Genomic DNA, 14,864 nt, shown 5'->3' with positions numbered 1-14,864 from the left:
ATGTCTTGGGTCATTGGTTGGGTTCGCCCGGGTCCCATGTTTTGATACCTTACGTTCCGTTCTATCGGCTAAGGTAGCACTGGGAGAACTACTGCGACTGTGTCCCGGTTCTGCCGGACGAGCACCTCAGTAAAGAAAGCCGAAAACTGACTGTCATGATGCAGCGAGAGCTGGTCAGCTATTCGAGAGGTTGAAAAATCCTTAAAGATTTATTCCGCATAACGCCATTATAAATGTAGAGTGCGACGGATCGGTCTTCCGATCAGGCGCCAATAGAGCCCCTAGTTCGGTCTTCCGAACACTAGGGGCTGCGCCGACCATACTCGAATTCCTATGGCTAAGTGAGAGTAGTAAAGCCTTATAGTCCGATCACCTGGTTCGTAGTGAGAAATACCTCCTTAAAAGGACCCAAACATGGGATAAAGAGTGTTCAGATATACCCCGAACACCCCCGTATTCTTTTTACGTTGGGGCAGAAGCCGACGACTGGCCAACTCTCAGGATTTACATAAAATAACCAACTGCACAGGAAGAACATACGTCCAAACAAAACAGGCAATATATAATGACAGTGCCATTATCCCATATTACAAAGAGCGTCACGAATGCCCTTAGGGAAATATAATGTCTTTGGTACACTTATCCGCCGCAAGGCGGGCCCCTTTTAGTACACCTTCATAGTACAGCTCGGGCTTGCGGTGCTCCTTACCCTCCGGCGGCCCCTCAATCATCAGCTTCTCTGTGTCAAGCTTCCCCCAATGCACTTTTGCACGGGCGAATGCCATGCGTGCACCTTCTATACAGACTGATCGCTTGATAGCATCAAGCCGGGGACAGACGCACACAATCCGCTTTACGAGTCCGAAGTAGCTGCTTGGAATTGGCTCCGCAGGCCACAGCCGGACAACCAAGTGCTTCATGGCTAGTTCGACTGCCTGGTGCAGTTTGACCAGCTGCTTCAGCTGATCGATAAAAGGCACCGGATAGCTCGGCGCCAAATACTGCGACCAGAAGTTTCTCTCTGCAGACTTCTTCTCCTCGGTCCGGTAAAATTGTGCGGCATTTGACATGTTGCGAGGCAGATCCGCAAATGCCCCTGTAAAAACAAGAATTCAGCTTGTCGCTTACAGTTCTCCCCACTATCATGTAAAAATAGCCATGAATACAACAGGCCTTACCAGCCACAACTTTCCGGGCCTCCTGAATGTCCCGTACAGCACCTCGGGCTTCTTCCTGAGCATCTTCCACGGCTTGGAGAGCTTGGGCGAGTTCGGATTATTTCCCTACTAGGCTCTGCTCCAAGCCCTCGCTTTTCTTCACAACCTCCTGGAGCTCCCGCTCAGCTGTGATGACCCTGGCCTCGTGTTTTTCATGAAGCGCCCGTTCGGCGGCAGCCTTCTCGTTGGCATCAGCCACAACTTTCTTTAGTGCCTCATATTTGGCACTCGCCCCTAGGGCATACAACACAAATACTTTTCAATCGGCACAATTTCTCATTCGTGCCTGCAAGACAATGTTTCAACATACCTTGCTTATCCTCTAATTGCTTATTCACACGGCCAAGTTCTTCCTCGGCCCTTTCCAGGCTCTGCTTCAGTTCGAACACTTCCGCATTATGAGCGGCCATCTTCTCCGCAGACGCCTGTTTTCAAACAAAGAGGTACACATCATTAATAAAGGTTCACACGAAAAAAGAGGATTTGATCCCCTGCCCGACTCTCTATATTTTTCCGGACAGTGCATCAGGGGCTACTACTCATATTATGATGATTCCTCAAAGGTTTCTTAGAAACCATACCTCAAAAGCCTTTATAAGGCCAAGGCAGGACTCATTCAGCCCGCTTTCGGCAGACTGGATCTTTCCAACCACCGCACCCATGAGGGTCCGATGTTCATCGATAATAGACGCGTTCTTTAACATTGTCGATAGACCGCCCGGCAGCTCTGCGTAGACAGAGGTTACCGGCGGAGTAGGCAAACCTCCCTCCATTGAGGGTGGCCGCTCGCCCGATCCTGGAGCCTTAGAGGCCTCCAGGACCTTATCCGGCTGTGGTCCGAACCCGAGATTGCCCCCATCGTCGACACGCCGTGGGGCCGCTGCCCCCATGTGTCCGGCTCCAGAGACATGCCCCCCTGCTCCGGGTCTCTTTGAGATGACACCTCGGTGTCGCGCCTGGACTTCGGAAAAGGAGACCCCGGAGGCGTCTCGCTCGCCACAGCATCCGAGCTCAATGAATCCTCCGATGAGGACTGTCCGGTAGGAGACCTCGTCGGGCTGTACGAGATGTGGCGATAGTTAAAACTACTGTACCCAGACGACCCTGGATGCATAGGCGCATTTGGATTTCGGTTACTTACGATTTTTCTAGGGGTTGGGCCCTGGGATCCCACTCCGGGCTGCTATCGGCAGCCGGGATGGATGCCTCTGGATGGGAACCTCTCCCCCTCTTGGGCGATTCGGCCTCCAGGGACGGGGAAGCCGCACGCTTCTTCCCACCTTCAGAGTGAGGCTCGTCCTCCTCTGCTTCCTCCTCTTCGTCTTCGGAAGAAGGAGCGTCGCTGGACTCTTCGGATTTGGCGTCCGAAGCCTCGCGGCGACGGAGGCCACTCCGGGTCTTCTTGACCTTCTTGGAGGCCTCCTTGTTTGGTGCCTTGTAAGGCGCAGGGACCAGCATCTTTGTTAGAAGAAGTCCGGCCGGTTCCTCCGGTAGTGGGGCCGGACAATGTATCCGCTCCACCTTCTTTGTCCATCCCTGAGGTCACGATGAAACGCGATTAAAATGTCTTCCTCATGACATGCCAACTGAAGCATGGATGGACAGGGTGTGGCTGTAACTTACCGGGCTTGCAGAATGGGCTAATTGATACCCCCCGGTCCTCGGTGGAGTCCGGCCATGATTTGCCGGACTTGAAGAGCACCTTCTAGATATCCTTGTGGGAGGAATCATAGAGCTCCTGAAGGGTTTGGTGCTCGGTTGGGTCGAACTCCCACAAAGTGCAGGCTCAACGCTGGCAAGGGAGAACCAGGCGAACTAGCTTCACCTGGACTACGTCGACGAGTTTGACGTCCTTGTCAACCACGCTCTGAACGCGCATCTGGAGCAGTGACAACTCATCGGATGTGACGCCCGGATAATTAGGCTACAGTAACCCCACGTTAATGTTGCCATGTCACCACAGTTACTGTTGTTAATCTCGCGTTAGTTCAAAACTGATTCAAATTCAAATCCAAAAGCAAGCAGACAATAAAAGTTTTCAAATATTAAAATAAAAATATTCGGGCTATGTCAATTATTGCATCAGTAATTATGGTGAAGTAAACACATTTTTATAAAATGCCTAAATACTTCTAAATGAATTAAAACAGAAAATAAATAAGAAAAGAAAATACAAAAGCAAAGACAAAACAAAACAAACAAAAAAAGCCCCCCTGGCCAACGGGGCCTGACGGCCCAGCTCACCGGCCAGGCCGGCCCACCTGGCCCAGCCGGCCGACCCGCCCCTCCCTTATCCCCACGAGGGGGAAAACCCTAACCCACCCCATCGCCCCACTTCCCTCCCCCGACGCCACCTCTCCCCCCTCCCGATCCAGATTGGATCGGGATCGAACCACCCCGCTCCCCTGACGACGCCCGCTTCGCCGGACCTCCACCCCGTCGAACGCCGCCCCCTGCCTCCTCCCAGGCGCCCCCCACTCGACTGGATCGAGGAGGGGCTAGATCCCGCGCCGCCCCAACGCGCCTCGACGCCGACGCCCATCCACTGCGTCTTTGCCCGTTATCGCCAGACTGCCGCCGCCTCGTCCTCTCCCTCGTCGGACCTCCTCGACCTTCGTCAAGCCCGCTGCCCCGTCCCTACAAACCCCGGTGAGGACCCCGGTCCTCCTCTCTCCCTCGCCCCGCGACCATCGCCGTGCCCACCGTTGCTCCGCTCCGGCCGCGCCCACGCCTCGCGTGCTCCGGCCCCGCGCTCACCGCGGTCGGGACGCGCCCTGGCCATGCGCCGCGCCGTCCGGCTGTGCCCTTCGTCCCGCGGACACCACGCCACTGCCACCCGCGCCGTCCTCGCGGCCACCACGGCCTCGGTCGCGCCCGCTCGACCCGCGGCCGCGTCGACCTCCCCCGCGCCTTCTTCCCCTGGCCACATCCACTCCGGCCTCCCACCCACACATGCCCCGCTCACCTCCCCTGCTGGTCCCGACCACCACTGCGGCCAGCGCGCCCGGGGCCGCGCCCTGGCGCTCGTGCCTCGTTTCGGCCGTCTGGCTTGGCCACAACCACTCCCCCTCTGGCCCGCGGCCCACTCCAGCACCGCCCTGCTGCTCTCCTGCCGGCGTCCCCCTCCGGTGATCGCCCGGCCTCCCTGGCCTCGTCACGCCCTGCGGGCGAGCGCTCGCTTGGGTGCGCCTGCACCCGCTACCGCCCGAACCGCTATGGCCCCTCTGGGCCACAGACATGTGGGGCCCAGCCCTACAATGGTTAAAAAGGAGAAATAAAAATAATAATAGTGAATATAAATTTAATTAATTAATTAACTTAATTAATCCTGTTTAATTAACATAATTAATTAACTAACCTAACTAATATGTTAATTGAACTAATTACTTTGGTTAATTAGTTAACAGAGTATGACATGCGGGACCCACATGTCAGTTGACCAGTCAACGCCTCCGTTGACTGCTGACGTCATGCTGACGTCAGCGTGCACAGTTTTGGATAATGTTGATTAAATTAATTAAATAAATCCTAAAAATGATTAAATCTTTTAAAATTAATATAAAATAAACCGTAGCTCGGATGAAAAAACTTTATACATGAAAGTTGCTCAGAACGACGAGACAAATGCGGATACGCAGCCCGTTCGTCCGCCACGCGTCCCTAGCATAGTGAACCTGCAACATTTCACCTCCGGTTCATCTGCCCGAAAACGCGAAACACTGGGATACTTTTCCGGATGTTTTTTCCCCTTTGCTGGTATCACCTAATACCGTGTGAGGGCACACCTAACACCGCCGTTTGATTTGTCACGCATCGTCATGCTTATGTTGCATTGTATTTATTGTTTCTTCCCTTTCTTCTCTTCGGTAGACTACGAGGCTGATGCTGCTGCTGGTACCCCGATCGACTACGGTGTTGACGACCCCTCCTTCTTGTCTGAGCAACCAGGCAAAACCCCCCTGATCAACAGATATCGCCTATTCTACTCTATACTGCTTGCATTAGAGTAGTGTAGCATGTTACTGCTTTCCGTTATACCTATCCTGATGCATAGCCTGTCCTTGCTACTACTGTTGTTACCGTTACCTGCAATCCTACATGCTTAGTATAGGATGCTAATATTTCCATCTGTGGCCCTACATTCTTGTCCGTCTGCTGTGCTATACTATCGGGCCGTGATCACTCGGGAGGTGATCACGGGTATATACTATATACGTTATACATGATACATGTGGTGACCAAAGACGGGTCGGCTGGTGGACCACCCGCGAGTGGATCTTTGTGGCGGAGCAACAGGGCAGGTTGAGACCGCCTAGGAGAGAGGTGGGCCTGGCCCTGTTCGGCGTTCGCGGATATTTAACACGCTTAACGAGATCTTGGTATTTGATCTGAGTTGGCTACGAGCCTATACGCACTAACCATCTACGCGGGAGTAGTTATGGGTATCCCGGCGTCGTGGTATCAGCCGAAGCCTTCTAGACGTCAGCGACTGAGCGGCGCGCGCCGGATTGGAACGTAAGCCTGCTCTTGTATTAAGGGGGCTAGTTCTGCTTTCGGCCGCCCACGCAACATGCAGGTGTGCAATGGGCGATGGGCCCAGACCCCTGCGCCATAGGAGTTAGACCGGCGTGCTGACCTCTCTGTTAGGCCTAGGTGGGGCTGCGACGTGTTGATCTTCCGCGGCCGGGCATGACCCAGGGAAGTGTGTCCGGCCAAATGGGATCAAGCGTGTTGGGTAAGTTGGTGCACCCCTGCAGGGAAGTTAATCTATTCGAATAGCCATGATCTTCGGTAACAGGACGACTTGGAGTTGTACCTTGACCTTATGACAACTAGAATCGGATACTTAATAAAACACACCCTTCCAAGTTCCACAGACAACCCGGTGATCGCTTTTCCGCAGGGCGACGAGGGGAGGATCGCCGGGTAGGATTATGCTATGCGATGCGACTGGAGATGCTACTTGGAGATGCTACTTGGAGGACTTCAATCTACTCTCTTCTACATGCTGCAAGACGGAGGCTGCCAGAAGCGTAGTCTTCGACAGGATTAGCTATCCCCCTTTTATTCTGGCATTCTGCAGTTCAGTCCACCGATATGGCCCTTTACACATATACCCATGCATATGTAGTGTAGCTCCTTGCTTGCGAGTACTTTGGATGAGTACTCACGGTTGCTTTTCTCCCTCTTTTCCCCTTTCCCTTCTACCTGGTTGTCGCAACCAGATGCTGGAGCCCTGGAGCCAGACGCCACCATCGACGATGATTCCTACTACACTGGAGGTGCCTACTACTACGTGCAGGCTGCTGACGATGACCATGAGTAGTTTAGGAGGATCCCAGGCAGGAGACCTGCGCCTCTTTCGATCTGTATCCCAGTTTGTGCTAGCCTTCTTAAGGCAAACTTGTTTAACTTATGTCTGTTTTCAGATATTGTTGCTTCCGCTGACTCGTCTATGATCGAGCACTTGTATTCGAGCCCTCGAGGCCCCTGGCTTGTATTATGATGCTTGTATGACTTATTTATGTTTTAGAGTTGTGTTGTGATATCTTCCCGTGAGTCCCTGATCTTGATCGTACACATTTGCATGCATGATTAGTGTACGAATAAATCGGGGGCATCACAAGTTGGTATCAGAGCCGACTGCATGTAGGAATCCCCCTTTCCAACTCCTTGGCCGAAGTTGAGTCTAGTCATTGCAAAACTTTTACTAACTTGGCTGTGTGCCTTACGGGCCCACGTCGCCATTGGGTGGTATTAGGATCTTTTACTCCTCGTCTATACTCTGGGACTCTGATCTCTCTTCTATTCGGGTTAAATGATTTTTGCTAAATCTAACATTAGGATCTCGTTATCACTTTCACTCAGAGAGCCCCTTATTAATGATGATCGTCTGCGGCACGTGAAGACCCTGAAGATACTCTTCGCTGTTAACCCGAGAACTTATGTTCATCGCATTTGCAATTCCCCTTCCACTGTCAACCCTTATGGATAACTACTTGCAGTTGTTACTCTTACATTCATCCCCAGTTGGTCTTGTTATTACCAGATACCTCGAAACACTCGTCGTTGTTTCGATAATCCTTTGAGCTTACCACCTTGCTGTTCTTTGTCACTTGAATACCCCTATGGATAATTCTCGCACTTATCGAGTATCCGCTCATCCCCCAATTGTTCATGTGTTTCACAATGGTCTTTAAAATACTATTCGATCCCCCAAAAATCCTTAGTAGCTTATTGCTCTGTCATACTTGTCTACTTGCATGATGGATGTTTTCCATATGTCTGGCAATATTCGTTAGTATCCTTAGGCATCGTTATTTTGATCCTTTTGATTCAACATGAGTGCGAATGCACGCAATCATCAGTTGATCCTTTTAAATTATCTTTCCGGCTCAGACGTCATTTTAAACAAGAGTTGGTTCTCAACCAATCCAAATGCCATCGATAGTACCCCTAAGGCTATTCAACTTATCCACCCCTAATCAGAACATTGCTTCTGTTCCCTTAATTTGGAAATCATAATTCCTTTGCATTTGAGCTCTGGATTAGTTAGTTGTTTCTATAATCCAATGCCCTTGCATTGTTACTTCCTCTGATTGTGTGCCGATGCTCACATCAGCTCTGCTATGGATCGACAGATCCTTTAATGTATTTTATCCGACATTGTCCTTCGTATTCAATAACCTTGTGAGCCTTCCCTTGGATACATAATGCCTTTGGTAAATTGTATCATCTACCTTCTCAACCTTGCTCTGCTTTCGAGCTTGTGATATTTACTCTTGAAACTTGTGGTATATGTTTCTAAGAAGCCCCATTGGGTTGAACCTATACCTTCCTTAAAAACCGTATGAACCGGAAGGTTTTGACAAGTCAACCCTTCTAGTGTTTAGCAGATAATTTTCTACCATACAACTTCTTTGAGAATGAGAAGTAAATGGAAGGTTATGCATTATGGAAGTGGGAGTCGACCTTGAACTTTGTGTTCATGCCCATGGACATGATGTAGATCTTATCATTAAAGCTTCTCTTAAATTAATTATTCCCTTGGTATAAGTACATCTTATATCTGGGATCTGGCCTTTTGCAATCGTGGTTCCGACCATGATCTCCTTTAAATACCATTTCTCGTGCAAGTTTAAGCACTTGTCTTCTACAGAGTAATACCCCAGTCCAACCTCTACTTTGATTTGTCATCGAGTATTACCCCCTTGGTATCTCAAGAATATCATGGGGCTGCATAACTTATTATGGGTTCTTCATCAACTATTATTTCTCACAGATTCCAATTTTCTCGGGTTCTGGGTTGTCGTCAATCAAGAACAACGATTCCACATTTTGGTTCGATAACCCTAAGTAATTTTCGTTGCTTACGATTTTATTAATCCTTTAAGTCTTTCCTAGCCTGATCGGCTAAATTTTAAACCGTGCTACCTGGTCCTCCTTTTCGGAGCACAATTTTCGATGATGAGCTAAACTTACGTCGATCTTCCTCGTCATATCAGTTCGCCCTGAACAACAAGCTTGATTTCAAGTTTGTGTCCTACCCATGGTTCCAATAACCTTCCGCTTCATTATTCCTTTGACTTGATGTCGTCACTGATTGATTACATCTTCATGAAATCTCTCGACAAATGTGTCGTGATTATCATCAACCTTATGAGCTCTTCCAGGATATCAATTGAGTTCATGATGAGAAATACGATCCTTGCCCCTGATGATTTGTGTTACCTTTGACCACTTATTTGCCTTCCGTTCAACACAAAATTGTTCGTGTTTTGAGTTATACCTTGAGATCCCTACTATCCAGCATTTGTTCTTCCTTACCTTGGAGTATTACCATCTTTTAATATCAAGGATGTGGTGAGGATTGCTCCACCTCTTAAGAAATTCTTGGTATAGTGATACTTCTCACCATCACCATTCTTTCTTGGTCCTCGGTTGATTCCAACCGGGGTACCAACAAGTGAACTATGCTGTTTGGATTCTGTACTTCTAGCAACCCTATTGCTTTGAAGTTAATGGTCAACCGTTCATTCTTAGACTATTGATTATTGAATCACCATCCTGACATTGGTCGTGCAGCCCAACCCATATTTCGGGCGCACCTTTCAACCAATGTTTAATTGTGTATGTTGTCCTCGAGCATGCTTCATTATATCATTTGATCGGACAAATGCTATCTCCTTATCCACATAATTGAGGAGATGCATCTTTTTGGATACCTCGTTGAATTATCGCTGAGTCCGTCAGCCACTTCCTCATCCTCTCCTTGGTTTAATGATGAATTATTGTTTTAGGAACCCGCTCCCATAGTTCATTTCCCAAGAATCTTGCAATGCCTTTTCATCGATTTGTGTTGCACCTTTTCTTCTCGGACATCCTGAGTATGAGGTATTATGACACCAATCTGATCTGAATCTCGGTCAGATATGATGGTTGGGACAACTTTCCAGGAGTTATGTTGTTGGTCCCTTGATGACCCGGTAATATGATGTCATGCCTAGCACCCCTGGCTGGAGGACCTATCATTATAATATCTTTTGCAAGGATAACCATTCTTCCTAGAGGAAATTGAAAGACTTATTCTATATGTTGTTCCTGATGGGTCCTTTTAGTATCCAAAGTCCGACCTTTGCTTGAAGACCATGTCAATGCCATCTCGAAGCATGTCTGTGGTACTCTGATTTTCAATAAGAACATTTGAATCACAATGCTAAATGTTTCTTGCTCAATTATCCGAACACCGTTGTATGGGTAATGTCATGAAATTTCTCTCCCCTTACCTAAAGTATTTTCTACTTTATATCCTATCATGGATATCTTGCTCTGCTTGTCCTTGGGAAGGATATTCCCTGGAAGTATGTGTTTAAGCACATTTTCCTTCCCATTGTTCTGTTTAATCTGATAACCATATTTTCCATTTCATTGGTTGGTTTAACGTTTCTTGTGATCTATATGATCTCAGCAATAATATTCTCCTGCATATGTAAACACCTCGGTGTACAACTCTGTCAGTAAGACCCTGTTACTATTGTTGATGACATTTTGGTAACCACCGATGGACGAGAACTTTGCCTATTGGTCCGCCTCGTTTCAACAAGCAGGAAAATGGTTCTCTTCGTCCCTCGCCCTTCGTACCGACGTTGTTGCCGACATAATCGACAGGCTACCCTCTGACATGCCTTGCTTACATGATCACGCAAGACGTCTCCGCCCTTCCTACTTTTAACCCACATGATGGGTCCATAACCCACAGTTCCACAGGATCGAAACCTGACTCTCCTATACACCCCCGGTTTCCACAGTTAATTCCTCGTACTTGGCCTCGTATGTGATTCACGAGCCACCTTCCGAGAGATCACCAATTCCGGTATCAGGCATAATACTTATTCCCGTTGCTTTGAACCCCTTTCACGCCCTATTTCACGCATCGAACGATTGCCTACCCACTCGAAACTTCCCATGATGCCTCCTTAATTGCTCTCGATAATATTTTTTAGTTTTCACTTTGAGAGTTACTTTCCGCCATCCTCCCCGATGTTATCGACAAGATAGTCAACCTTACTGTGACGCCCCCGATTTAATCGTACACTAATCATGCACGCAAATGTGTATGATCAAGATCAGGGACTCACGGGAAGATATCACAACACAACTCTACAAATAAAATAAGTCATACAAGCATCATAATACAAGCCAGGGGCCTCGAGGGCTCGAATACAAGTGCTCGATCATAGACTAGTCAGCGGAAGCAACAATATCTGAGTACAGACATAAGTTAAACAAGTTTGCCTTAAGAAGGCTAACACAAACTGGGGTACAGATCGAAAGAGGCGCAGGCCTCCTGCCTGGGATCCTCCTAACTACTCCTGGTCGTCGTCAGCGGGCTGCACGTAGTAGTAGGCACCTCCAGTGTAGTAGGGGGTCGTCGTCGACGGTGGCGTCTGGCTCCTGGACTCCAGCATCTGGTTGCGACAACCAGAAAGAAAGGAAAGGGAAAAAAGGGGGGAGAAAGCAACCGTGAGTACTCATCCAAAGTACTCGCAAGCAAGGAGCTACACTACATATGCATGGGTATATGTGTAAAGGGCCATATCAGTGGACTGAACTGCAGAATGCCAGAATAAGAGGGGGATAGCTAATCCTGTCGAAGACTACGCTTCTGGTAGCCTCCGTCTGGCAGCATATAGAAGAGAGTAGATTGTAGTCCTCCAAGTAGTATCTCCAAGTAGCATCTCCAAGCAGCATCTCCAGTAGCATCGCATAGCATATTCCTACCCGGCGATCCTCTCCTCGTCGCCCTGCGGAAAAGCGATCACCGGGTTGTCTGTGGAACTTGGAAGGGTGTGTTTTATTAAGTATCCGGTTCTAGTTGTCATAAGGTCAAGGTACAACTCCAAGTCGTCCTGTTACCGAAGATCACGGCTATTCGAATAGATTAAACTTCCCTGCAGGGGTGCACCACATAGCCCAACACGCTCGATCCCATTTGGCCGGACACACTTTCCTGGGTCATGCCCGGCCTCGGAAGATCAACACGTCGCAGCCCCACCTAGGCAAAACAGAGAGGCCAGCACGCCGGTCTAAACCTAAGCGCGCAGGGGTCTGGGCCCATCGCCCTGAGCACACCTGCACGTTGCGTACGCGGCCGGTGAGCAGACCTAGCAACCTCCATTACAAAGGAAGTTGCGTTAACGCAGTCCAACCCGGCGCGCGCCACTTCGTCGCTGACGTCTGAAGTGCTTCGGCTGATACCACGACGTCGGGATACCCATAACTACTCCCACGTAGATGGTTAGTGCGTATAGGCTCGTAGCCAGACTCAGATCAAATACCAAGATCTCGTTAAGCGTGTTAAGTGTCTGCGAACGCCGAACAGGGCCAGGCCCACCTCTCTCCTAGGTGGTCTCAACCTGTCCTGTCGCTCCGCCACAAAGATCCACACAGAGGGCCGTCGGGACAAAGGTCCTTTCAGCCCCCAATCCGTGAATCACTCGCGGGTACTCTTCGAGCTGACCCGACTTTAGTCACCATCTGTATAGTATGTATGTATGTATAGTATATACCCGTGATCACCTCCCAAGTGATCACGGCCCTATATTATAGCAAGGCAGACTGACACGAAGGTAGGGCCAACAATGATAAACTAGCATCCTATACTAAGTATTTAGGATTGCAGGTAAGGTATCAACGGGTGTAGCAACAATGTCAGGCTATGCATCAGAATAGGATCAACGGAAAGCAGTAACATGCTACACTACTCTAATGCAAGCAGTATAGAGAAGAATAGGCGATATCTGGTGATCAAGGGGGGGGGCTTGCCTGGTTGCTCTGGCAAGAGAGAGGGGTCGTCAACTCCGTAGTCGAACTGGTCAGCAGCAGCGTCGGTCTCGTAGTCTACCGGAGATAAGAGGGGGAAGAAACAATGAATACAAAGCAAACATAAACACGACAATGCGTGACGTGACAATGAGCGGTGCTAGGTGTGCCCTAACGTGGTATGAGGTGGTACCGGTGAAGGGGGGAAAACATCCGGGAAAGTATTCCCGGTGTTTCGTGTTTTCGGGCAGGGGAGCCGGAGGGGGAAAGTTGCGAGTTCGATAGGTTAGGGGTGTGTGGCGGACGAACGGACTGCGTATCCGGATTCGTCTCTTCGTTCTGAGCAACTTTCATGTTGAAAATATTTTAATCCGAGTTACGGATTAAAGGATATGATTTTTAAAAGATTTTAACAATTTTGGAATTTAATTATTTATTTAATTAATTCGAAAAATGTATTTATGACGTCAGCATGATGTCATGCTGACGTCAGCAGTCAACAGGGGTTGACTGAGTCAACCCTGACAGGTGGGTCCCGTTCGTCATACACTGTTAACTAATTAACCTAATTAAGTTTAATTAACAGTAGTTAATTAGGTTAATTAGTTATTAGGTTAATTAACCAGGATTAATTAACTTAATTAATTACTTACTTAATTAATTAATTAACATTTTAATTATTTAATTATTATCTACTTATTCATTTAACTTTTTTTAAATTTTATTATTATTATTATTATTATTATTACTTTTTTTTGTTCTGGGGCGTGGGGCCCCAAGGTCAGTGGCTCAGGGGGAGCCCTAACGGGCGAACGGCCACGGGTCCCGGGCGTAGGGTGCAGGCGCACCCGAGCGGGCACTCGCCCGCAGGGCGGGACGAGGCCGCCGGGGCACGGGGCCATGGGGCGCCGGCCGGAGCAGGATGCGGTGGTGGTTCGTGGCCACGGCGAGGCCACGGAGGGGCGCAAGGCGGGGCCGGAGGCCACGGCGCCGGCCAGGCGGCCGGGACGGCAAGCTGCGGTGGCGGGGACGCACGGCGACGTGGTCGGGGGCAACAGGCGCGGGTCGGGCGAGCCCAGTGCGCAGCCGGAGCGCGGTGGTCGTGCGCGGGCGTCGGGACGGCCGAGGTGAGCGCGAGGGAGAGGGGGGAGCTCACGGTGGGGGAGTAGGGACCGGGCAGCGGTGCTCGAAGAGGAGGTCGAGGAGGACGTCGGGGACGACGGTGACGAAGAGGAGGCAGGCCGTTGAGGAGGAGGAAGCAGTCCGGCGGGGGGGAAGCTCCGGCGACGAGGTGGTGACGGCCGGCGCGGTTCGCCTAGGGGTCGGGGCGACGTGGGGTTCGTTCCCCCCGATCCAGAATGAGCGGAGAGGAGGAGGGGATCGGGGCGAGGGGATCGGGGGGGTGGCTCCGGCGACTAGCACGTCGGGCGGCGGGGGCTGGCGTCGAGCCCCGATCCAGATCTGGATCGGGGGGGGGGGGGGGAACGAACGAGTGGGGGGGGGGAAGTGGTGGTCGTGGGGCTAGGGTTCGGTGCCCCCCAGTGGGTATAGGGAGTGGGGGTGTGGGGCGGTTGGGCCGGTGGCCGAACGGGCCGGCCTGCTGGGCCGAAGCCCAGTGGGGGGGGGGCCTTTCTCTCTTTTCCCCCTTTTTTTTTCTTTTGTTTGTTTTCTGTTTTCTTTTATTATTTCTTTCTTTCTTTATTTTAGTTGCATTTTAATTTAGTAAAATATACACTTAGTATTTCAACTTAGTCCATAATCACAAAAATAAATCTAGACCCCAAATAACTTAGTTTGACATTTTATTAATTATAAAACATATTTAATTAATCTCTTTGCTACTGTTTTATTTATCTCATAGTATTTAAACATTTTATAAATGTGCGGTTTTCCCATCACAATTATCTATGCAATATATGGTTCACTCCGAACATTTTAGTTTTAATATTTGAAAAGTTTTATCGTTTGCCTGATTATGAACTTGAATTTGAATTGGTTTCGAACTAACTCGAGATTAGCAACTATAATTGAGGTGACGTGGCATCATTAGCAGAGGAGCACCGTAGCTTAATTACCCGGGCGTCACACTTACAGAGGAACGTTCTCCCGGAATGCCCACCCTTTATTCCTTCCGGAAGTACGACGAAGATCCTGAAGAAAGGATGTGTACTACATCATGGTGACCTGAAGCAGAGAAATGAAGACATCAATGAAAGGGATCAACCTCATCGAAAGGACAGCCAAGACCGAGAAGACTCGTTAGAATTTCGTAATCAAATCTTTCCCCCTTACACTACCACGTAAATCTCGGGACGAGATTTCTTG

This window comes from Triticum aestivum, chromosome 1B (assembly GCF_018294505.1).
Source record: "Triticum aestivum cultivar Chinese Spring chromosome 1B, IWGSC CS RefSeq v2.1, whole genome shotgun sequence".
Lineage (NCBI taxonomy): Eukaryota > Viridiplantae > Streptophyta > Magnoliopsida > Poales > Poaceae > Triticum > Triticum aestivum.
This window is presented reverse-complemented; position numbering follows the sequence as displayed.